The 25,455-nt window shown below is 34.4% G+C and overlaps 1 protein-coding gene across 1 annotated transcript in view; it reads left to right on the top strand.

The window, feature by feature from the left end:
* The window catches only part of RFC3 (replication factor C subunit 3), a 238,465-nt gene that overhangs the window by 18,225 nt on the left and 194,785 nt on the right, over positions 1-25,455 (top strand). Inside the window, exon 2 of the mRNA XM_082675830.1 lies at positions 8,126-8,227. The gene's annotated coding sequence lies outside the window, so the exon portion shown is untranslated. The remainder of the gene's footprint in view (positions 1-8,125; positions 8,228-25,455) is intronic.

Below are 25,455 nucleotides of genomic sequence, written 5' to 3'. Positions count from 1 at the left end.
GCTAACAGAATATTCAGTGAAACTGTGACTAAATTTGAGGATTTATTACTATAGCCTGTGATGGACACATTAACTGTTTGGACTATGTATGTATCTTTCATTTGGGGGAAAGAGGGAGAGCTTTTATACTTGTAAGGTGGATAGCTATATCATGTTAGTTGGAAATGTATTTTGTTGCTATATAGGAATTAAATGTGTATAGAAAGTTGCATATGGAAATGAATGACCAAAGGAATGAAATGTGCCCGTTATCAATATATTGCCTCTCAGTTGCAAATTTCCCTTCCTTTCCTCTTCTATGAACATGGATTTGGGACCTTTAAACTTTTTTTTTTTTTTTCCCTTTGCCAGCTGTCAATAAAGCTTGTCAGCAGAGGGTACTGGAAAGGCATTGTAGGAAGAAGGGGTTTTCCCTCCTGGTTCCAGTGCGCCCACTTGGTAGATTCATGTTGCCTGTGTGGCTTCTCCAGCTCCCAGCTTTTGCAGTACAGGCAGCTATTCCAGCACCCAGCTCCTGAACTACATGACAGTCAGCAGTGCCCACTGGCTAGCAGCTACCCCCTCCCTGGCAATTCCCGTTGGGTAATTTTGTATTAGAGTGTCTCCAAGGATATACTTCCCTATGAAAAGATGTTGCCAGCACCCTAGTGGGGGATTTCCAGCAAGTTTTGCTGGTGCAGCTCCACAGTGACTTCTCTGTCATTCAGTGAGCCATGGTCATGCCCACTTCAAGAAGGTCTGAATCTCAGATGGGAGGGAGGGGGTCCTTCCTTAGGTACACCATCTCAGCTCTAGGGATAGTGGCTTCTCCTTATATCTCCAATTCTGTAGTTTTTAAGAGGTTTTGTTTTATTTATTTATTTATTTATTTTTGCGGTACGCGGGCCTCTCACTGTTGTGGCCTCTCCTGTTGCGGAGCACAGGCTCCGGACGCACAGGCTCAGTGGCCATGGCTCACGGACCCAGCCACTCCGCGGCACGCGGGATCTTCCTGGACCAGGGCACGAACCCGTGTCCCCTGCATCGGCAAGGGGACTCTCAACCACTGCGCCACCAGGGAAGCCTGTTTTATTTTTTTACTAGTCAATTCTTCATTCTTTGAATACTCAGCTGTATGTTATAATTCTTTATATTAAATCTGTTCAAATTGTATATGGTTTCTCTCTCTTGGTGGTATGAATTCTGAAGAATAGAAAGAAAAATGAACAAAGTCTCAGAGACCTGTAGGACACGTGAGCATACAAACATGTATATATCAGAAGCTTAGAAAGAGAGGAGAGAGATAGAAGAATGTGTGAGGTAAGAAAATTTGTGAAGAAAAGACCCCGAACTATCCAAATTTGATGGAAAATTTTAATTTATGTATCTAAGAAGCTCAATGAGCTTTAAAGAGTATTAACCAGAAGAAATCCATACCAAGATACATTAGAGTCAAACTGTTGAAAGCCAAAAACAAAGAGAGCATCTTGAATCCAGCAAGAGAAAAATGACCCATCATATACAGTGCAACCACAATAAAATTAAGAGCTGACTTCTCATCAGAAATAGGGGCCAGAAAGCAGCAGGATGACATATTCAAAGAAAAAATTGTCAACCAAGAATTCAACATTCAGCAAAACTACACTTCAAAAAAATGAAAAAAGATTAAAGAAATTCTCAGAGAAACACAGAGAATTTGTTGTTAGCAGATTTGCCTTACAAGAAATACTAAAGAAAATCTTCAGGCTGAACAGAAATGACAGCAGATGGAACTTGAATCCACATGAACAAATAAAGAACAATGGAAAAAGTAATTATGTTAAAAGACATGGAGGGACCTTAAATGCATATTACTGAATGAAAGAAGCCAATCTGAAAAGGCTCCATACTGTATGATTCCAACTATATGACATTCTAGAAAAGGCAAAATATGGAGATTGTCAAAAGATCAGTGATTGCAGGGAGGCTGGAGAGAGATTAATAGGCAGAGCACAGAATGATTTTTGAGAGTGAAAATACTATGTGTGATATTTTAATGATGGATGCGTGTCATTATACATTGGTCCAAACCCACAGAATGTACAACACCAAGAGTGAACCCTAAGGTAAACTATGGACATTGGGTGATGTGTTGTGTCAGTGTAGGTTCATCCTTGGTAACATATGTACCATTCTGGTGAGTGATGTTGATAATGGGGCAGGCCCTCTATGCCTATGTGAGAGCAGGGGGTATATGGGAAATCTCTGTACCTCCTTCTCAAATTTGGGTTGTAAGCCTAAAACTTCCATAATACAAAGTCTTGTGGAAAAAAAGGTAATTACAGAGGTAAATATAAAGGACTATATAAATACTTGTTTTTTGTTTTTTATTAACTGATTTAAAAGACAGTTGCATAAGATAATAAAACTGTGTTATTGGGCTTATATACAGATAAGATATGTGACAATAATAACATGAAGGGGGAGGAAATGGAGCTATATTGGAGCAAAACTTCTATATTTTTCAGGCATTAAATTAGTATTAATCTGAAGTAGATTGTGATTACTTACAGTAGATTGTACTAAATTAGATTATTGTAATGCCAAGAACAACCGCTAAGACAACTTTAAACTCCCCCCTCCAAAAGGAATTAAAGTGGTATACTAAAAAAATCTATTTGCCATAAAAGAAGACAGTAAAAGAAAAACAGAAGGCACAAAAGTCTTGAGACATATGGAAAACAAATACCAAAGTAGCAGAAGTCCAACTAATCAATATTTTCATTGCATGTAAATAGGTTAAGTCCTTCAATCAAAAGGCAGAGATTGTCAGACTGCATTAAAACAAACCAAAACAAGATCTAACTATATGCTGTCTACAAGAGACAGGTTTTAAATTCAAAGATACAAGTAGACTGGAAGTTAAAATCCTGGAAAACGATATACCACACAGACAGTAACCATAAAAGAGCTGGAGTAAATATTCTAATATCAGAAAAAAAATATACTTTAAGACAAAAAAACACTTGTGACAAAGAGGGACATTTCATAATGAGAAAATGGTCAGTTCAAGAGGAAAATAGAATGGTTATGAATGGCATACATACTCAACATATATCCCCAAGTACAGGAGTCAATAAATGACAGAATTAAAGAGAGAAATAGACAATAATAGTTGAAGACTTCAACGATCTAGTCTCAATAATTGATAACACAACTAGATGGAAAATCATCAAGAAAATCTTTTATATCACTTAACATTTAATGCTGTCAGCCAACTTGACCTGACATTTATAGAACACTCTAGCAGTGAAATGAAAGCAAGATGCATGTTTTTTCCAAGTGTATGTGGGTGTTCTCCAAAATAGAGCACATGCTAGACCATAAAACATTTCAGTATGTTTAAAAGAACTACAATTATAAAAAGTAAGTTCTCCAACTGTAACAGAAACAAATAAGAAATCACCAACAAAAAGGGAAATCTTTTTGTGGTGACAGAAATGTTCTAAGAGTGGATTGTGGTGCTGGTTGAACAGCACCACAATTTATTTTAAAAATAATGTAATTTATTTTAAAAAAATCATTGAATTGTATACTTAAAATATAAATTATACTTCAGTAAACCTGTTTAAAAATTAATGAAAGGAGAGTCGCAGTCACCATAGCAACAAGAGTATAAATTTTTAGAATACCTTTAATGAGAAGTATTTGTGGCCTATTTGAATAAAAAATGATAGAGCTTTGAGAGAATTAGAAGTAGAAATTATGCTTCTGTATATCAAAAATAATGCTTCAAGGAAGTCAGCTACTTCCAAATTATTTTATAGATTTAATGCAATTCCAGTGAAAATCATAATGAAATTTTGATTTGGTTTGCTTTTCAACTTGGCACAATCATCCTAAAGTTCATCTGGGAATGTTAAATACACATAAAAAACGTACAGAATATTTTGAAAGAAAGAGAAATGAGTTACACAAGATATACTAGACATTGAACCATATTTTAAAACTATGATGTCCAAAATACTGTAATGCTGATATAGGAATAGAACAATAATTGAATGAAATATCCAAGGAATATAACATTTTACATATCTTAGTACATATTAAAAGACTAAATTACAACATAATTTGCAATGAATAATTCGGTAATTTTTATTGAAATAAATAGTTGAATTTAGCCTTGCAGTTATACTCTTGGGACTCTCTTTTATGGAAGTAATCCTAAAATGGGGTAGGGCAAAAATATTAATTGTAGCTTTATTCATAATTATATAAAATTTGAAACAACCTAAACACTGAGTAGGAGATTAGTTAAGATAACCATAGTTAGTTTACAACTCACAAGTAGGAATATTATGGTGTTATTAAAATGATTATAACTAGTATGTCATAAGGGATAATGCTTGTGAATTTTATGTTAAGTGAAATATAGGAAGTAAAATCACATAAATGGTGTGATTCTGACTACAGAAACATAAAGATAACTGTAAAGGCAATAATAGGAAATACATATACCAATATGTTAATTGTAATTATGTGTTTTATTGTAGTCTGAGTAGAATTTTTTATATTTATAATTTACAATTATAAAAATGAGCATTTTCATTAATTTTTTCAAGAATTATATCAATATTTTAAAAATTCATAGTCAATTTATTTTTCAAAATTCATAGGAAATTTTTTTGAAAAAGATTTCTATTATAATACAACCAGGATCTTATTATTAAGATCCTGGTTGTATTATACTGAAGGTTTGGTGAACATGCCAAGTGCTTATTTCTTTCATGAGCTTGTGAGTTTCAGTTATATCTTCTCTACACTTTCAAGTATCCAGCTCAAAGAATGGTAATAGATGTTTAACCATATTTTAAAGGTGCAGTAATTATATAGTGTAATACTGATATAGCAATAGATAACATTAATTAAATATACAGGAAATGTAAATTCTTTTAGCCTCTGAATTTGGCAGTGAATCTCAAAATTCTGTTTGTATCAAAATTGTCTGACCCCAACCTAGTAGATTCTAAGTGCAATACAGTTCTGCTATGTATTTCTTAAAGGTAGTGGTTATAAGGCAGCAATTCTCCAACTTCACCCTGTATCAGAATCACAGAGGGCTTGTGATTCCTTCAGTTACTGTTTGTGTGACCTTAGGCAAGTTACCTAATTCTCTGTGTACCCGATTCTCTGTGTCTCAGGATCCTCCTCTGGAGAGGAACTGAGGATAATAATAGTACCTTCTTCATGGGGTTGTGATAATTATGTGCGTTAATATATGTAACTTGCCTGTACCACATATAGTTAGTACTGAATTAATATCTGCTATCATTATGCTAATGATCTTATTACAAAGGAAAAGTATGTAACATTTATCAAGGATTTGTTATGTGTTAGGAATTCTATTAGACACATTAAAGATATAAATGCATTATCTCATTTGTTCTTCATATCTGCCCAATAAGTTAGAAGTTGTCATACTCATTTTACAGCTGGGAGAAGTGAGGTCCAGAAAGATTGAGCTGGCTGGATATGACTGAGAAGAAAAGCCGTGGGGTTGCAAATTCCCCAGAGAGAAAGTTAAGTCATGTGCCAGTAAATGTTGGGATTAGGATGGAAAATGTGTGGTTTATTATAAAGACCGTCCCGTTAGTTTGTAAATTTTAAGTGTGCAAATTTTAAAAGTGCACCTGGGTTTTTCTGGATTCATGTTAGGATATTTTGATATAGTAGGTCTGGAATGGGGCCCAGGAATCTTCAGTTACAACAAGAGCCGCAGGGGATTCTGAGCTTGTGGTCTGAGGACCACAGTTTGAGAGACTAGCTAATGTTCTGAAGTAACTATGGAAAGATACTGTGAAGTAATCACAGAAGATTTTAAAATGTGCTTAAGGTCATATATAGCAAGCTAGTACCTGAACTGAAACTACTATCTAGGTACCCTGACACTTAATCCATTGCTCTTTTTCAATCCAGAGACCTCAGACCTAGGCTTTCTCTGAGCCCAGAATCCAGTCAGCTGAGCCTCAGCAAAGCTGCTGTAGGGGAGAAGCCTTGTTTATTTTAAAGTGGAGCCCAGACCAGCTGAGAAGCTGGATGGCTCTAATTGTCTGCATAAACTTTTCTCGTGAAATTTCTCGAAAAGAAAAGAGTTACCCTGTTAGATATAAACCTCTTTTCTTATGAAATTTTGTTGTAATTGGAAGAACTGTTTTTGCTACAAATTTCAATGCCCTGGTTAAATTCTCACGAAGTTCTAGTGCTGTTCTGAAATATTTTCTAAGTTGTTGATCATCCTAAACAACTGTTCCTCTTCAGTCCTACCCACGCATAGCCAGATGTTTCTAGAGGATGGTGAGCTAATGGAAAGAGCAAAACTTTGCAGTCAGAAAATATTGGTTGTGTCTTGTCATGCTGTTTACCAGCTAAGGGACTCTGGGAAAATCCCTAATCCTCTCCATACTTTAGTATCTTCACTTAAAAACTTGAGAGAAAGGTACTAGTGCTTAATATCAGAATTCGGGTAAAAGGATTTTGCTGATTGCTCTGTGATATTCAATCTTTAGTTAGTATTAGGTTCATTTTTATAGTCTGATGCTACCATATTCATTTCTGAAGCCCCAGATTTGGGCATAATCATGTTTCTTCCTCAGAAACATATGTGACACAACAGTGGCTGTGGAGCTTTCTGAGACACAGGTTTCTTAACTGGTGAGGCAAGAACTGCTGAAAGTAATAACAAATGAAGGTTAATGCTGTTTTATTTGCTGTTAAGACTGGCATTTTGCACAATGTAATGGACTCTCAGTGTATCAGATTTCTTGTAGAGAAATTCATGAAGAAATGGAAGTTATAAAATCAAGATGATACTTACTTGTTCTTTTGGAATAATGATGTTTAGATATTCGTAAAGGATGCTGTCAATGTTTATTCATCCCCTTCCTGCCTCCCTTCCCTTTTTCCTTCCTTCCTTTTATTTCTCACTTATTTATTCCCATTCTGGAAATGACTTACAAAAATAATTTTAAACATTCTGGGTTTGTGGCGGGTTTATCAACTTCTGCATGCTTAAGTTATGTTCCTTGATAATGAATTAGAGATTTAGATAAAGAAAGACTCCTGCTTCTTACCTGAAGTAGACATTTGGTGATTCATCATGTGAAAAGAGAAAAGGATTTATCAAAGCAACACCCAACTAGATGAAATCATCCTACCTCTCATTCAGTCTATAGGGCACCATTGAGTACAGTAAGTTAACACGAGATAAGATATCTTGTGCAAAGAAATCCTTAATGTTGCTCGTTTAGCCATAGATATATAAATTAGGATACTGTGTTGCTCATTTAGAAACTTAAATAAACTGAACTTGATATTTTAAAATTCAGACTTCACTTTGGCATTTAAATGACTTGTGATTATTTCCAAGAAATGATTATTTCCAAGTAGCATAATAATCCTATACAGATCCAGAAAAGAAAAATCTCCTTTTGAAGTTGCATATAGTATTCTACAAAAATGTTTTTAAAAGTCTTGTAACCATTAATTTTGCAATGAGCTTATTCAGGGAAATGATTGCTTGCTTTTCTGAAGTTTATGAATTCAAATTCTTGATAAGATTTACTGTTTTATTATTTGTTATACTTTCTTCAGGACAGTAATTGTGTCTCATTTATCTTTGTAATCCCAGTACTAGCACTGTGTATACTGTATACTGGGTGGTCTGGAAATGTTTTTTGAACTGCTACTTTGTTCTTTATTGGAAACTCAGAATGGGAAGCTTTGGGAAGTTTCTTGATAATGTTATGTTTTATTTCCCCAAAGCACCACCTATTTTTTTCAGCTAAAAGAAGTTCCATTTAAGCACAAAACTTGACATTCAGAGACACCTTAGCTTTGAAAGGACTTGAATACAATTGGAATATAGTAAAGCTAGAGAAGAGAGACGTTAAGGTGCCTCAAAATATCATGTAATTGGTTTTATGGACTAAATGTGTCCTCCCTAAAATCATATGTTGAAGCACTAACCCCCAATGTGAGTATCAGGAGGTGAGGCCTTTGGGAGGTAACTAGGTTTAGATGAGGTCATGATGGTAGAGTCCCCATAATGGGATTAGTGCCTTTCTAAGAAGATGAAGAGACACCAGAGCTTCTTCTCTCTGCCATATAGGGACACAGGGAGAAGACAGCCATCTGTGAACCAGGAAGAGAGCCCTCACCAAGAACCAAATTTGCTGGTGCCTTGATCTTGGACTTTCCAGCCTCCAGAACTGTGAGAAATTCATGTCTGTTGTTTAAACCACCCAGTCTATGGTATTTTATTACATAAGTGTGAGCTCTATGTGGATATTATTTTCAGATTCTGTTAGCTTGATATAAATTAAGACAATCACTTACATTGTAGGTAGTATCCTAAGAATAGAATATATTTACTTACCTGTCTACCCAGCTATGCCACATTGTAACTTTTTTGAAAGTTTTTTTATATAAAAATTTTTTTCCCAAACAGAACTTTAACTTGGTTTGAAAACTTAAATTCAAAGATTTTAGTTTAGACTTTTTTAAAAAGGCCAAAACAGTCTCTATATAGACTGTTTCAAAACATAACATCTTAGGGAAACAGAGGAAATTATTTAAAATGGAAAAGAATTAGCTTTCAAAAGAAGAAAGGACTGCTTTTGTTTGTTTTTCCCCCTTTCAACAGAATCTAGGATAACTAAAAACATGGGAAATGCCACCTGAAAATGTGGGAGAATTGAATAATAGATCTTGTGAACATTGGGCCACAATAAAGGGGTCCTTTCAGGCATCATAAAAATTGTTGCCAGGTGAAGTTGAGCAGGTCTTGGCAGCAACATCCCAGAGAGAACCAACCACCTTCGAGAGTATATAACTAAAAAATCCTTTTGTGCACACAAGCTATCCACCATTTAAAAATTCTTAAAATCCCTCATTGCTCATCTTTAACTTAAATATATATATTTCAGAATCAGTAACATTATCAGGTAAGTTTTAGCTTTTTATTTTGGGGCTTTGGTTAGACTGAAAGGATTTAAAAACACAAAATCAGAGCCCTTCAGATAAAGTCCCACACAATTAAATGCAATTTTGTGTTTGGTTTGAGTTCTTTCCATGTCTCTTCTGCAATCTGTTGACAATAGTTCCACAGACTTACATTCTTTGTATGGATGGTGTATTTTTCTCAATGCCTTCAGTGTAGGCATTAATAAGCTTTAGAAAAGTGTTATTTCTCTCCAAGGCCACTGTTGCTGCCATTGCATTAAGAAAAATGCTTAAGAATCTTGTCTTTCTGTGTTACCTCCTTAACTTTTTTCAGTTTTTTCTTTGAGTTTGCTATAGAAGTTCATAAGTTTGTAAAGTTATTAATCCAGATAAACTTGGAAGGATTTTTCTTTTTTGGTCTGGATTCCTAACAGATAGATGTCAGCTTTGCACAAAGATGAAATCCTGAATGTTGTTAATTTAGATTAAAAAAAGAAGAAGAAAAAGAAAATAAATGATCTATAGAACTTAGAGTTCAAAATCTTTGCAGAGAACCTGAACAGGTTTTTGACACTCTGATAAAAATTATTTACTTGAGTCCTTTTATTCCGTTTGTTCTACAGCTGTTTGCTTCCAAATTGAAGGTGTTTTTCCCTTGACAGACTCTGTGTGCAGTCCCTGTGATTATTGCCAGAAATACTCTTTCCTGTTATTTTTTTAATTGCATTACTTAGAAATGCTTCTTTTCCTCCATTACATTTCTTCTGTTTTTAAAATGTTTTTATGAGTGACTTTAAATGTGTATTACAAATTGGATTTGAGAGATCTGTGCTGGCATACCTGACTGAAGATCTTTACTGCCTTCTGCCAGTGTATCAAGTTCAGTGAATAGCCATGAAACTCCAGACTGCTCTTCATTTTAAATCCCCTAAATTAGCTGCTTTTGAGCACTACTTGCTAATCCTTTGCAATCCAAAGTAATCAAAAAATCATACTGTAATGCTTTTTGTACAATACAGAGATAATTTACAGCATTAGTCAAACAGTTTCAAAGGTGTTATTATTTGATAATAACCCCACCCAAGGGCCATTATTGTACCATATAATGTGACTAACACGCTGTCATTTCTTTCTGCTGAAACCACAACCACAAATTGAAGAGTAACACAATCTGGCCTTCGGTTTTCTCAGTCAGCCTGAAAAAACTGATCATATTTTTAAACTTTAGCAGCTTAATATCTCACTTCAGGTTTTTAAAAAATATTCATAGCTGAGATAGCATTTCCATTGCTATCTGAGTATAATAGATGGTTTATATTCTTGAATGTTATTTGGTTCTGAACCTCATTTCAGTGTTACCTTTTTCTTATGAGATCTAGAGCCAGTGTCAATTTTGGGTTTAATGTGTGTAAGTGGTGATTTTTGAAGATATTATATCCAAATTTAAAAATTAAATCTTCACATTTATTTCAGCTATTTCCTATGGGCTTTTTTTGTTTGTTTGTTTTTAAACTGAGAAAGCTCTTTCATCCATAATTTTCTTTATGACCGTGCCCTCAAGTGACTGTAAACATCTGTTTATTCTCCAATGTGGCTACATGTACCTCTTAGCTTATATGGCCTTATTTTATTTTTCTCTTTACCTAGAATAACCTTTTTCCATTCCTGTGTGTTCATTGTCTATCCAACACTTAAGCCCAGGTCAAATGCCACTTCCTCCATAATGCTTTCCTGGATTCTCCACAAAAAAATAATAAATCTCTTTTTCTTCTGAAATCATATAGTACTTTTAACTTCTCATGCTTAATAATTAGGAACAGTTTTAAAATGTACACCTCTAAGCTCTCCAAAGGTCAGGGATCCTGTCTTATTCATTCTGGAGTGCAAAACTATCACTATATATTGGTTAAAAAAATGAACTATGCATATAGCAAAACAATGTTAATTTTGTGGGTAAAAGGACAGACTTACCTAAAATGACTCATTAAAAAAAATTGAAACCATGTTTTACAAATATGCTATATGATAAAAATATCAATTAATAATTATAAGTAAAATTATAAATTTTAGAGGATTTCCTAGCATGATAGTTGGGAGTTGAGAAGAGAAAAACAACAAAGGAAACCCTGTCACCAAGAATTATATTGAGCATAAGTGTTGCAGGAGCTGTTAAAAATGAACGGGGTAAGATACTGCTAAGGATTTTTTCACTATTTTTTTTAAAGTCAGCCACTTTGTTGCTTTTTGTCAAATTAAAAAAAAAGATTTAAAAAAGTTGTATTTTGATAAATTATGTAATCTATTTGGTGACTTTAAATAGAGAGCTATACCAGTAAAGTTTAAAGAAAGCAAATTCTCCATGGATTCTGGAATCTTTGCATACCACTGTGATCAGTGACCTGTGCCTCCGAACCTGGGAATGGAGAGAGCATGAGAGCATCAATTGCCCATAGACTCCTGCAGATTCTCACTCAGCTCAGGACTCTGCCTCAAAACAGATCAAAAGATTGCATAGATGGGCATCGTTATTGACATTAACCTCAACTCATAGCCATGGACTTGATCCAGAATATCCTAGCTATTCTCTTCTCTTCCTTCTCTAATAAGCAACTTCCTAGTTATTCATCCTTCAAGACCCAAATCAATGCCACCTTCTTTGGAAGGCTTTGCCATGCCTGATTAATTACTTTCTCCTTTGTGCTTTTAAAACACTTGTACCTATACCTGTTACAGAACATACCACAATGTTTTATACCTCCTCATCTTCTCTTAACGGCCTAGACTCAGAGACTAAGTCTAGATTTTCGTACAAGTTCAGCCACTAGCACAGTTTCTGGCATTTCTGAAGACCCTGTATAAGCAAAGATTTTCCCCTTTCATAATCATAGCACTTCATTTTATGTTAAACATTGTGTACTATTGTTTTTAAGGCTGTTCTCACTTTCACTTCTATGGAGCCTGCAAAGAAGAGGTATGGAAGCTCACATTATCAAGGGCATGGTGAATACACCCAGTTCCCCCACGCCTCCTGAAAATTATTTGTCAAAGTAACCTGGGAGAAGTGAGAAATTTGCCAGGTCAGAGACATCTAGTTCCCAGCTGGAGGTTTTTTATAGAATTAGGCAGTAGAAGGGGTACTGCCCTTAGGTACTACCTATTAGTAGGCAATCCTTGCAGTGTCCGAATTCCATCCTTCCATAGTCTATTTCTCATTTCATCTAGCTTATAGCAGGCCTGCTATCACTTACCATATTATATAGGTTCTAGCATGTACACTAAATAACTTTGTATTGTGGCTTCAGTTTTCAGCTTCTTCTTAGTTGTCTAATTTGATGGTTCAGTAATCTCTTATTCTTCTATATCTTAAGCAAGCCATTGAGTGCCCTTCCAATATTCCCACAGTGCAATTCTTGTGCTTTACTGCACTCATTGGCTTTTTTCCAAAACTTTATTGAAGCTTCACTTGGTCATGGTTTAAAGATACATTGCTGAAGCAGAATGCTTCCACCCTGCCTGGTGCCTACACCCACCACTAATATTTTGGTTCCAAGAAATAAATACAAAGGCCCAACTCTTAAGTAAGATTCCTAACAAATATTCTGATAAGAATAACAAACACAAAATAAGACTGAAAATGGCTAAGTTTTAACTGGAGAGCACAGTGAAGAATGATGACATCTTTGTGAAAACAACTAATAGTGATTCAGGGAAAATTAGATCTAGTATAAGTAATAAACACAAAATATAACTGACAGCAGCTAAAACTGCACAAGGTGGAATCTGTTATGGACTATAAATCAACAGAAGAATTAAAGTTTGGTAATATTTAGATTATAGAAAATGGAATTTCATAGAACTAATGGCCAAAAGAGCAAATTTACAGTGGTCAAGCTATAATTGATAAAACTTAATATGGACAAAAATTGCTCCAGGAGTCCAGTCTTCAGTTAATTTATATAGAAAAGTGATAGCAATGGATCATTTCAGAAAAATTAAAATGAAAGTGGACAAAAGTAAAAGTGGCTCACCTGCATTGTATAGAGAGTTGATCTATTGGCTAATAAAATTTGCTCTGGTATTTTTTCATCAAAGTCAGTGTACTTTGTTTGAAACACTTGTGCTTATAAAAACAGGGTCAAAACATCCCCAGTGTCAAAATAGCTGTGTTAAATGCCCTGTGCACATCTCATGCTGGGAGTCCCCCTTCTCTTGAAATCACTGATGCTTCTCTTAGAAGTCACTACATAGGGCCATACATCACTAACTATTAATAAAATGTCAAAATGTGTTTGTGCGTTTGCATATCTTTAGGAAATGAAGAGATTGTTTTTAAAGATATTGGTATTTAGGGATTTCAGTCTTTGTCCATCATTTAAATGAATATTTAGGATATTTTAGAGCATGAGGTGTTAGGGAGAAAACACCTGGGAAACTAAAGTGACTTTGTTCAACAGGCATTATTAACCTAGAGGCATTATTCCTCAGTAGTAGTTCCCAGTCACTCTGCAGCATGGAGTCTTTTATCACGATGTGTGTTTCTATGGGGACTCCGGCCATCTTGCTTTGGTACTTACAGTAAATCATGATAAAGACAAAGAGAGGAAGCTTGGACTTGCAGAGAGGGTAGTAAACAGGTATGGAAGGCCTGGGATGAACTTCAGAAATGCCAGTGATGACTGGGGGCATTGAATCTGATTTGGTGGCAGTGGTAGGTAAGCTACCATCTAGCTCACTGGGGTCAAATGACTTTTGTAAAGTTCTGTAAGGTGATTAGCACACTCCTGGGGCAATTATTTGTAATAAAATGTTAGAAAGAAGAGCTCTGAAACTTTTCTTAAATAGTTCCTAGGGATATCAAACGTTTAAGAGAAATCATATAGTGCCAGAGGTAAGCTATCAATTTAATTTCACTTGTGGTCCAATCTAGCTTTGGTACCGTGGTGTCCCCTGTCTGCACAGGACTGCTATCTAGCACCAGGCACTAAATAATTGAGTAAGAATTTGTTTCTTGGGTTGTTGAATATATCAGAAAGTCCCAGCATATGAATGAGATTAAAGAGTGAATACACTAAATGTATAAGGTCGTCTATTTAATATATTTATAAGGCCTCAACATAATTTACAGAGTTTGCATGTAGCTATATATTTATCCAAGGGAGATTTGTTACCTTACGTTTCAAAAAGATTTATTGATTGTGTGTTTATATATAGTTATATATGTGTGTGTGTGTGTGTGTGTGTGTGTGTGTATCCATCTAGTGATGAGTTGTTACCTAATTACAGTAGGGTTGCTTTCATATATGTCTATATAAATTTTAGAATAAACTGAATAAGAAATATATTTGAGCTTTATTTTTGGACAGAATTATTCTAATAACATATTAAGCTAAGGAATTGATTTTTCCTATATATCTGCCTTACAGTTTTTTAAACTACCAATAACCATTACTGTCTTAATAGAAATGGAAGAGAAAATGAATACGGGAACTTCTCTTTGGGTAAACTAGCCATTCTGATTTAACTGAGTGTAAATAGCCAAAAGCCCCGTTTATTTAGCATCAGGTCTAGAAAAATCTTGTAAAACTCAAATAATCTTGTATATGATGTTGTATCAATGTTATTCTTTGTCAAAAACCAAGAAGAGCAATGTAAACTTTAGTGCTACTTCCCATTTACATCTCACTGGTAAAAGTGTAAAATGGTCAAATACTTTGAAGAACCGTTTGACAATATTAAATATGACTGTAAATATATATAAATATCATGACATGAAGAGCTTATGCAGATTAGTAAGAAAAAAATCATCTCCAGGAAGCCCTCCCTGAAGGGAGGGTCTATGGCTAATAATGGGAATGATTCTAAAGAAATTTTAAGGATTTAATACTTTTATATAATAATTAGGTCATGAAGTTAGAGGAAAAAAGCATTAAATGAGGAGAAAGTGAATAGAAAGTAAGCTTCAGCATATAGAGGTAACATCTCAGTTAGAAGAAAGGTTTAAAAAAAGCCTGCCTCAGGAAAAAAGCCTCAGGAAATTATAAAACAAAAGCCTCAGGAAATTATAATTACAGGAGTATTTCATCATGAATTTAAAGTGTAATGGATTATACCGATTATTTCTTGTACTGTATTTATTTTGGTTATGATAAAATGGCAACAGAATAAATTGTTAACTAAATTTTGAGACAGAAATATTAATTTTCCTTTTGATTAGTAGGTTAAAATACAGATAAAATAAAATGAATAAAGAGAGTTATGCTTCTTTGTGTTAAAAATCTGCTATCTAAAGAAAAAGCCAGCATGTCGCTATTTCTAAGCACAAGTTTAATGTAATGACTATTCTGTTTCATTGTCTCTTTTTAAGCTAGGCCTCCCTCTGGCACTGCATCAGTAAAGGCATTAGTAAAAAAATATGGGACAGGAAGTCACAGTTCCTAACATCCAGCTGCTTATTCACAAGTGCAAGTTATATTATTTGAGGACTTGATTTTTCTATCAGTTGGATGGTAATACCATTGATCTTGGCACAGAATAAGCAAAATTTGGGAATGTATCAAGATACTGATAGATGATTTGAACTTTGTAATTTATGTTACCAATTTTACCCCCATATAAAAGCTTACTAATGACCTTCTTGTCCCTCATTTTTCTTGACAAGAGTATTATAATGTATTAAAACGGAATGTAGAGGAGCCATTCTTCAAACGTTTGCAAGAATCATTCCTACTGTAATTAGGTAACAACTCATCACTAGATGGATTGCTTTTTGTTCACTCTTGCCCTTTTCTAATTTGTTTCCAAAATATTTATTGAAACTCTCTTCATAATGCAAATCTTTCTTCTTTATCAGATTATAGGCTGTTGGCTTAATTTGAAGGAAAGCTCCCAACTGAGGTTCCTATAGAGGAGTTTCATAGAGGGGCAGCTGTGGGAAAGCATAATCCCCCAATTCTTCCTCTTCCCAGACTTAGCAAATGAAGCGTCTGTCACCTTGCACATACTGAGTTCTTTATCAGCAGCAAGGGTTATACAGTCATGGTTGGGAAAAAAAAAAAAACATTACGCTGGGTTTTGTTCAGGATTTGTTTTGAAATTTTCTTTGAAGCTCTGATTGAAAGATGTGTAGAGAGACGTGGCTCAGGGGAGGAAATAGAAACACTACCTTCTACTGCTCCTATGGTAGTAAATGATGTGCTCCCATTAGATGCTTCTTCTTAACATCATTCATGATGCTCATACCGCCAGGCATCCTGAGATTTGGAGGCATTGCATTGCACCTTGCTTTGGGTGTCCCTAAGGAGGAATCCTTTGGTGGAGATTCCAATCCTCAAGGATTGGCAGGATTTCCAGTCTGGTGTCTGATAGCTCCTTCTGTGCACATTTTGAAGTTTCTGGGCATTTAGCAGATACATAAGGGGAAGACATCTGCTTCTCTCTGAAGATCTGAGATTCCATTCTGATGAGTTTTATGCATTAAGGAATGACATGTAGAATTATCTTCATTTTTGGTTGGCTTGGCAATTAAAATTCATATTACATCCCATCACAATTACCCACGTGAGGAACTCTTCACAAAATGAACCAAATTCTTTCAATCCCTAAAATCTATATCACAAGTTCAACTTATTATATTTTAAGGTTATTTTGCTTTTGAGAATGAACAAGAATTTCTAATGTATAGATAGTTAAAAATTAAGTGTAGTAGCTGTCTGTAGTGCCTGTATCTTTCTGCATATCTTATATTATATACTGGTTACACAACTCAGACACTCTCTTCCAGGAGTCAGAGAGACTTGGGCCATGCTCCTTCTTTACTGTACCACACTCTTGCCCCATTGTTGCCAGCAGTTATTTTGTGTTCCAGTTCACCAGCTCTCTAACAGAAAGTTGAACAGGTTCTAATGTGGGCAGTGGACCCTTATACCCCGTTCCCTCTTTCCAGGGGATAAAGATGCTATTCAGGAGTCCAGAAATGAGACGTGACCTGCTCTATAGCATGTGGTTGCCAGCCACAGAAATCTGTTCACCTTTTGCAAAATGACTAGATGTGAGAAGGGGAAAATTTAAGAGGACCTAGAAGTATTCTTCTTCTGGGAATTAAGAGCTTGTGCGCTTATGAGAACAGGGAAGTTATTGAGACAAACTCAGTGCATAGATGGTTGAGAAAGAAAAGAACAAAGGGGAATATTAGACCAATGATCTGAAGTTAGCAGCCTGCTGGGACATATCAAAGCCTAGGAAATATTAATTAAATTGAAAAGCAAAAACAGAGATAAATAATTGTGTATTTACTTAAACAGGTAGAGTGAAATATCTCTTTTATTCCACTGCCTGCAGAGTAATATCCTAATCTTCAATTTTTAATTGTCCCTAGGTTCTCTTTCTGGGTACCAGATTTTCTTTGGTATAATGCAACTTTTTCAAATGGCTCTAGGTTATAAACTACATTTCTAAATAGCTTCTATACTATTTTCTAAATGTAAACTTTAATGTAGTAAATTACCCAAGACACATATTCCATTTCTACATTATTGTAACGAAGAATCATGGCTCTGTAGCCTCTGCTCTCTATTCCTTTAAGTCCCTATAGTGAATAGTGATAGTTATGGGGGTTCCTGCTCTAATTACAAGAATAATCTAGGCTACTGTAGCCCCAGTCAACCCCTGAGAAGCCTAGATAATGCGTTTATTAAGAAACATCTCTGCTCATTAACTATAAACATTAAAAATATAAGGTACAGTCTGTATCTATATAGAAAAAAAAGTGTTACCATTTAAATTCACATAAAGGTTATAGCTCCCTGGGAAATGTGTGCTCTAGTTAAATATCTAATACTGTACATGCGAATCTGTTCATTTACAAATCTTAAAAAAATGTCTGTGAGGTCAATACTCCATTGTATCCATGCTTTGTACACATAGTAAGTCATAAAGAGAGCTTACTGGTCAATTTATTCTATTGAATACACAATATGTATCTTAAGAGTTGCAGAAATATACCTTGAGATATATTTTAATTGTCTTTATTTTTCACATTTTTCTAAGGATTTTTTTCTTCTATTATTGTACAGTAAAAACCGTATGCATAAAATAGCTATTCAGATTAGCAACTTCAGCCTCCTTTTCAAAGATAATACAAAATTAGATGGAAATTTTTTCCTCCTGATCCATTTCCTATTTTTTTGCTTCATGGTTAGAATGCCCTGCGTAGTCACAATAGAAGAAAAAAAAAAAAGAAAGAAAAGAAAACCTCTGAAGGGATCTGATTTTATGTAGCATTTATCAAACAGCTACAAAAATATAAAATATAACTCTTTGTAGAATTTTTATATGAGAAAGAAAACCAACAGGAAAAAATGATTCTAATACTGACTTTTTAATCAATATGAAGTAAATTCAGTTTCATGGAATTACATACCGTTTCCACAATTAAATAGATTGCACTTGATTTTTAATTTATTGGTTCATGTTTATTAGTTTTGTCTCCCCATCTAGTCTGGAAAAGCTTTGAAGGGAGGAACCCTATTTTATAAAATGTAAAGCATCAAATAATGAAATTAATTTCTATGTGTAGCAAATGGAAATCTGTCACATTATATTAAAATCATGCATCCTATATTTAGTTTATCTTGAGGCAAACAAACAAAACAACACATATATGACTTAATTCTACTCAGGAATAGCAGTTTTATTTCACCAAAATGCAGGTTAAAGTCAGTTTTTCCCTGAGCTGTTTAGGGAAAAATATGGAGGTATTTATCCCACTATAAAAAAATAGAAAACATTTGCTAAAGTCCCCATAAGACTAGTGGCTGAAAATATGGCTGTCCTTGTATGTGCAAAACCTTGATTTTCCTGAAAGTCACTGCACATCTCCAATAACAATTATGGCAACAGATACTAAGGTTTTGTTGGACATGTTTTGAAGTAAAAAGGTATTCTGGAGATGTTTGGAATAAAAGCAGATAATTTATTAATTGTACCTTATAAGAATATCAAATATAACCAAAATAGATTGTTCCTTTATTAGTTCAACTGGGGAAACTGATTCAGAAAATATCTGTATTTAGGGCACCCTCTGGCCTGGCTTTTTACCTTTCTCTTGCCACCAATGTCCTGGGACCCTGCTGTTAGGCATCTGTTTCCCAAAGCATATTGTATATAATGTTGGTGGACAAAAATGATATTTTTATATGTATGTATATAATGTATTAGGATAAAAATAGCCCATACAACTGTGATTTCAGAGTAATTAGCTGAGATTATAATTAAATTAAAAAGAAAGGTTGTCCCTAAAAATATTAAATAAATAATAGTGTAGGTGGTACAGAATGTGACAGAAATCATGAATGTTGTCTGCAAAATGTGAAAAGTTTGGGAAGCACCAGCTGAGAGATGTGCAGGGGTGGTGAGTGAAGGGATGAGGGGCTGTGTCTTATTTCACAGGGTGCTGTGTGGAAAACTATGATTAATTCAAAGCACCTTAAAAAGCAAGTGCTTCTCCAGTAGTAAGTGTTATATTTCCAAAATGCCATCAAGTTTGTTATATTGATGTGAATACAAAAAAGGCAAACTTTTAAATCCATAATAGGTGAAACCACAGGTCATACCAGAGGGAGGACTTTTGCCACAGTTTCATCCAGGAGATTTTGACATCAAGGAACCATTTCTAATATCAGATTATATCATTAGATGCTTTCAAACTAGATTAAGGACCAAAAAGAATATTTCAGTTCTACTTAGAAATGTGGAAACATAATGAATGAAAAAGAGGGAAAATATTGTTGAGATATATTTCTAAACTTGATAGAATTATTTACCTAGGGATGCAGACCCCAAAAGCACAAGTTGTTGTATTTTCAATCTAAAACCACTGTAATGGTATATATACCTACATATTTTGTATATATAAATATTTGCCTATAATATATAAAAATAACCCTAATGGTCTTAACACAGTTTGTCTATAATTTATTGGAGGAATTATTTAAAAATGTAAATCATTTCATTAATTTTCATGTTTACTTTTGGAATAAATTGCCTTGTTAATTGTTTACATGGCTTCTTTTTAATGAGATTATTGTATGTTTATTGGCTTGTTTTTAAATACTGAATAACAACCTTTAGCTAGACTCATCAAGAAGAAAAGAGAGAGAGCCCAAATAAATAAAATCAGAAATGAAAAGGAAGTTACAACTGACAGCACAAAAATACAAAGGATCATAAAAGATTACTATAAACAATTATACACCAATATAAAGGACAAACTAGAAGAAATGGATAAATTCCTAGAAACATACAATCTCCCAAGACTGAATCAGGAAGAAATACAAAGTATGAACAGACCAATTACCAGTAATGAAATTGAATCAGTAATAAAAGAAATCCCAACAAACAGAAGTCCAGGACCAGACAGCTTCATGGGTAAATTCTGCCAAACATTTAAACAAGCATTAATGCCTTTCCTTCTCAAACTATTCCAAAAAATTGCAGAGGAAGGACACTTACAGACGTATTCTATGAGGCCAACATCATCCTGATACCAAAACTAGGCAAAGACACCACAAAAAAGAAAATTACAGGTCAATATTACTGATGAACATAGATGCAGAAATCCTTAGCAAAATATTAGCAATCCAAATTTAACACTACATTAAAAGGATCATACATCATGATCAAGTGGGATTTATCCCAGGGGTGCAAGTATGGTTTAATATCCACAAATCAATGTAATATATCACATTAACAAATTAAGGAATAACGATTATATGATCATCTCAATAGATGCAGAAAAAGCTTTTGGCAAAATTCAGCCTCCATTTATGATAAATACTCTCAACAAAGTGAGAATAGAAGGGATATACCTCAACACAATTAAGGCCATATATGGCAAACCTATAGCCAGCATCATACTCAATGGTGAAAAGCTGAAAGCATTTCCTCTAAGATCAGGAACAAGACATGGATGCCCACTCTTGCCACTTTTATTCAACCTAGTATTAGAAGTCCTATCCGTAGCAATCAGACATGAAAAAGAAACAAAAGGAATCGAAATTGGAAAGGAAGAAGTAAAACTGTAACTGCCAATGGTTTGATGCTGTACATAGAAAATCCTAAAGATGCCACCAAAAACCTATTGAACTAATAAATAAATTTAGTAACGTTGCAGGACACAAAAGTAATATACAGAAATCTGTTCCATTTCTATACAGTATCAGAAAGAGAAATTAAGAAAACAATTTCATTTACAATTGCATCAAAAAGAAAAAATACCTGGGAATAAATCCAACTATGGAGGTAAGAGAACTGTACTTGGAAAACTGTAAGACACTGAAGACAACACAAATGGAAAGATACACCATGCTCATGGGTCAGAATTAATATTGTTAAAATGACCATACTACCCAAAGCAATCTACAGAGTCAATGAAATCTCTATCAAAACACCAATGGCATTTTTCACATAACTAGAACAAATAATTCTAAAATGTTTATGGAACACAAAAGACCCCAAATAGCCAAAACAATCTTGAGAAAGATGAACAAAGCTGGAGGTACCACACTTTCAGATATCAAACTATACTACAAAGCTACAGTCATCAAAACAGTATGGTACTGCACAAAAAACAGACACAGAGATCAATGGAAGAGAACAGAGAGCCCAGAAGTGAACCCACACTTCTCTGGTCAATTAATCTATGACAAAGGAGGCAAGAATATACAATGAGGAAAAGGTGACCTCTTCAATAAATGGTGTTGGGAAAATTGGATAGCTAAATGCAAAAGAATCAAACTAGACTACTTTCTTACACCATATACAAAAATAAACTCAAACTGGATTAAAGATTCAAATATTAGACCTGAAACCATAAAAATCCTAGAAGAAAACATAGGCAGTGTGCACTTTGACATACGTCTTAGCAATACTTTTTTGAATATGTCTCCTCAGACCAGGGCAACATAAGCAAAAATAAACAAATGGGACTACATCAAACTAAAAGGCTTTTGCACAGAGAAGGAAACTGTCAACAAAATGAAAAGGCCATCTACTGAATGGGAGAAGGCATTTGCAAATGATATCTCTTATAAGGGGTTAATATCTAAAATATACAAAGAACTCATACAAGTCAACATTAAAAATAAACAACCCTGATTAAAAAATGGGTAGGGGACCTGAATAGACGTTTTTCCAAAGAAGACATAAAAGTAGCCAACAGACACATGAAAAGATGGTCAGCATCACTAATTATCAGGAAAATGCAAATCAAAATCATGAGATACCACCTCACACCTGTCAGAACAGCTGTTATCAAAAAGACAACAAATAACAAGTGTTGGTGAGTATGTGGAGAAAAGGGAACCCTGGTACAATGTTGGTGAGAATGTAAGCTGGTGCAGCCACTGTGGAAAACAGTATGGAGATTCTTCAAAAAATTAAAAATAGAACTACCATATGATCCAGCAATTCCACTTCTGGGTATTTTTCCAAAGGAAACAAAAACACTAATTTTAAAAGATATATGCACCTCTATGTTCATTGCAGCATTATTCACAACAGCCAAGATATGGAAGCAGTCTAGGTGCCCATCGATAGATGAATGGGTAAAGAAGTTGTGGTGTGTATATACAATAGGATATTATTCAGCCATAAAAAAATAAAGTATTGCTGTTTGCGACAACATGAATGGACCTGGAAGGTGTTATGCTAAGTGAAGTGTCAGACAAAGAAAGACAAATACTGTATGATTTCACTTATATGTGGAATCTAAAAAACAAAACAAATGAACAAACATAACAACATAGAAACACAGATATAGATACAGAGATCAAACAGGTGGTTGCCAGAGGGGAGAGGGGTGGAGAGATGAATGGAAAAACAAAGATTAAGTAAATAATAAATACTGGATAGCAATCTTGCATTGTAGTTTATAAAATTATTTGCTGGCAGTATAACCTTTGATGAATGTCTTCTATTGTTTTGTGCTATATTGACTCTAATTAAAGCTTAAGATGCTAAATATTAATAGCAACAAGAATGAACTCGTCCTCACAACTTAATTTCCAATCATTCCTTCATGCTTTTGCCCCTATAACCAAGTCTAGGCCATCTTGCCCCTATAACCAAGTCCAGAAACTGCACATATTGCAGTTTCTATGTGCTTTATTTAAGTTGCTTTGTGGATTATGTTATCTAGCTTTAACTTAAGTAACCTTCACATAAGGGAGAAGTTAATGAAAAGGATCCTGCAAAGAAACCAGGAAATGCAGACAATAATAAAAATATAAGCACAGGTGAACAAGAAAACGTCTGAATGGCCCCTGCTCCTTGTTCTACTATGAGCTTTATCTGAACTCCGTTAAGAGATAAAAATCAACTTACTGGCTCTTATAAGAACTAGTTTAACTATTTTTAGAAATTTCCGAGAAGATAATCTTATATATGGATTTTTATCCATTACCATTAACAAAGAGTCTCACTCCTAAATTGACTTAGCTAATGATAGTCTTCAACTATTAAAAGTAGTCATTTAAAATACAATTTAGTTCCCCCTTATTTCATTCTTTTTAAAATTTCTATTTTTGCATATGTTTTATAATGTATACAATAATAAGTTAGTAATAAATGATATACAAATAATCAAGTGAGTATATATGTTGAGGATATATTTAAAAATATTTTACTGATGGTGGAGGCTGTCAAAAGTGTTTGGAGAATATGGGTAGTGAGTTTGATACTAGCAATCTGTCTTGTTTTAGTTTCCGAAGCACCTAATATTTATGTCTCCTGGATCATATCAAGGATTTCATTGCTCTCAGTTTTTGAAACATGTGGCTTAACGTATATGTTTTGAAAAAAATCTTTCAAAATCAACTGTCAAACAGAATTTCAGCATATTGGATATATGTGAGTTTAGCTGTCAAACTTCCTTGTCTGCTCTGCATAACCAGTGAATTCATTTTGGGTAGATACGAAGGTTCTTGAAATTAATCCCACTGCCACCATCTCCCTGTTGCTGTTAACCAGAGGAAGCGGGATGTAGAATCTTGCACAGGAAAAACCTCAGAGAGAGATCTGGTCATTTCTTTAAAATGTAGCTAATTCTTAGTATCCAAATCAAAAAGCTTCCAGGGAGATCAATACAACTATGTGATTGAAATTTTCAGAAATGAAGAGATTCAAAATGAAAAACCATTACATTTTTTATGAGTCAATAAGCAATATAAATTAAATTAATTTAGCCCTTTATGAATTGCAAAGTCCTTTTACATTTTCCCTATCTACTATCACTTGTCTTCTGGGTTGTTTTTTTTTTTTAATGTCTCTGCACTATGAAAAATGTAGAAATCTTACATTTGAAAAGTTCTCAAAAGAGCTATTTTTATTCACTAAGTTATTACAATTTCATGTTAATGTTAGATTTATATGTTTGCCAGTCCTTTCTTTCCTGCAGCTGAGCAACTATCTGGCCAATCCAGTGAGCTCTGGAGCAATAGACTTTATGCACACATTCCTTTATCACTGTGCCAGCTGGGCCAGCATTGAACTCAAAATCAGGATGAGATAACCAGATATCCAACCCACATTGAACAAGATTCTATATTTGGGGGATGGGGAAAAGAAGAAATGAATACAAAGGTGGCCAAGGCACCCTGAACTGCTGTGCTTTTGCATATGTCATTTCTTCTACCAAGATGCCCCTCTTCCTCCTTGCCAGCCACACTGTCTAATGCTTAAGCAGAATGATGTTTATAGGTCTAAGTAATAGTGCCCCCAAATCAATATGGGACTGATCTCCTCAACTGCAAAGGCCTTGACATAACAGGTCTGTTTCCAATGTATTTTGATTCTACCAGATTATACAGCCCAGTGGGAACCTTAACACTGCATTGAATTAATTAACAAACTAGTGGGTAGATTAGTGAAATTAGGTCAGTTAGAATACATTGTTTCTATACCAGTTAGCAATTTTTAGTTCAGATATTTTGAATTTTTGTTGGTGCTGCTCTCTTGATGGTTGATAAACTATAATCAATTAATCTGCCTTAACTTGCTAATTCTCTTAAGAAAAATGAAAACCACGTGTCAGTTATCCACAAACGCATATTAATTGTCTATTCCCCAAGTATTATTCTTTACAGTACAAAATTTGAGAGGAATCTTAAAGTTTTTAACCAAAGATAGGATAAAAAACAATATAGCATGAAAGATTTAAATTAGACATAGAGTAGTATGGCTTAGAGTAACAAACTTCACAGTTTGATGGAATTTGGTGGAAACATTTTCTCTGGAAGGCACTTATAAAAGCATTATTAGTGAGTTTAATATCTTTTAATGCTTCAATTGCTGGTTTGAAACCATCAGCTGTCTGGTGACAGCTAGATGTACTGATCTTTAAAATAGTCCTTTCAAGTTCTATTAGTTAATAAGAACAACACCCAGCATCTCTGTAGGATTTCACACTTTACAAAAGCCCTTTCAAGTATATTTTATCATTTA

Source organism: Grampus griseus, assembly GCF_964374135.1.
Source record: "Grampus griseus genome assembly, chromosome: 18".
Classification (NCBI taxonomy): domain Eukaryota; kingdom Metazoa; phylum Chordata; class Mammalia; order Artiodactyla; family Delphinidae; genus Grampus; species Grampus griseus.
This window is presented reverse-complemented; position numbering and strand designations above follow the sequence as displayed.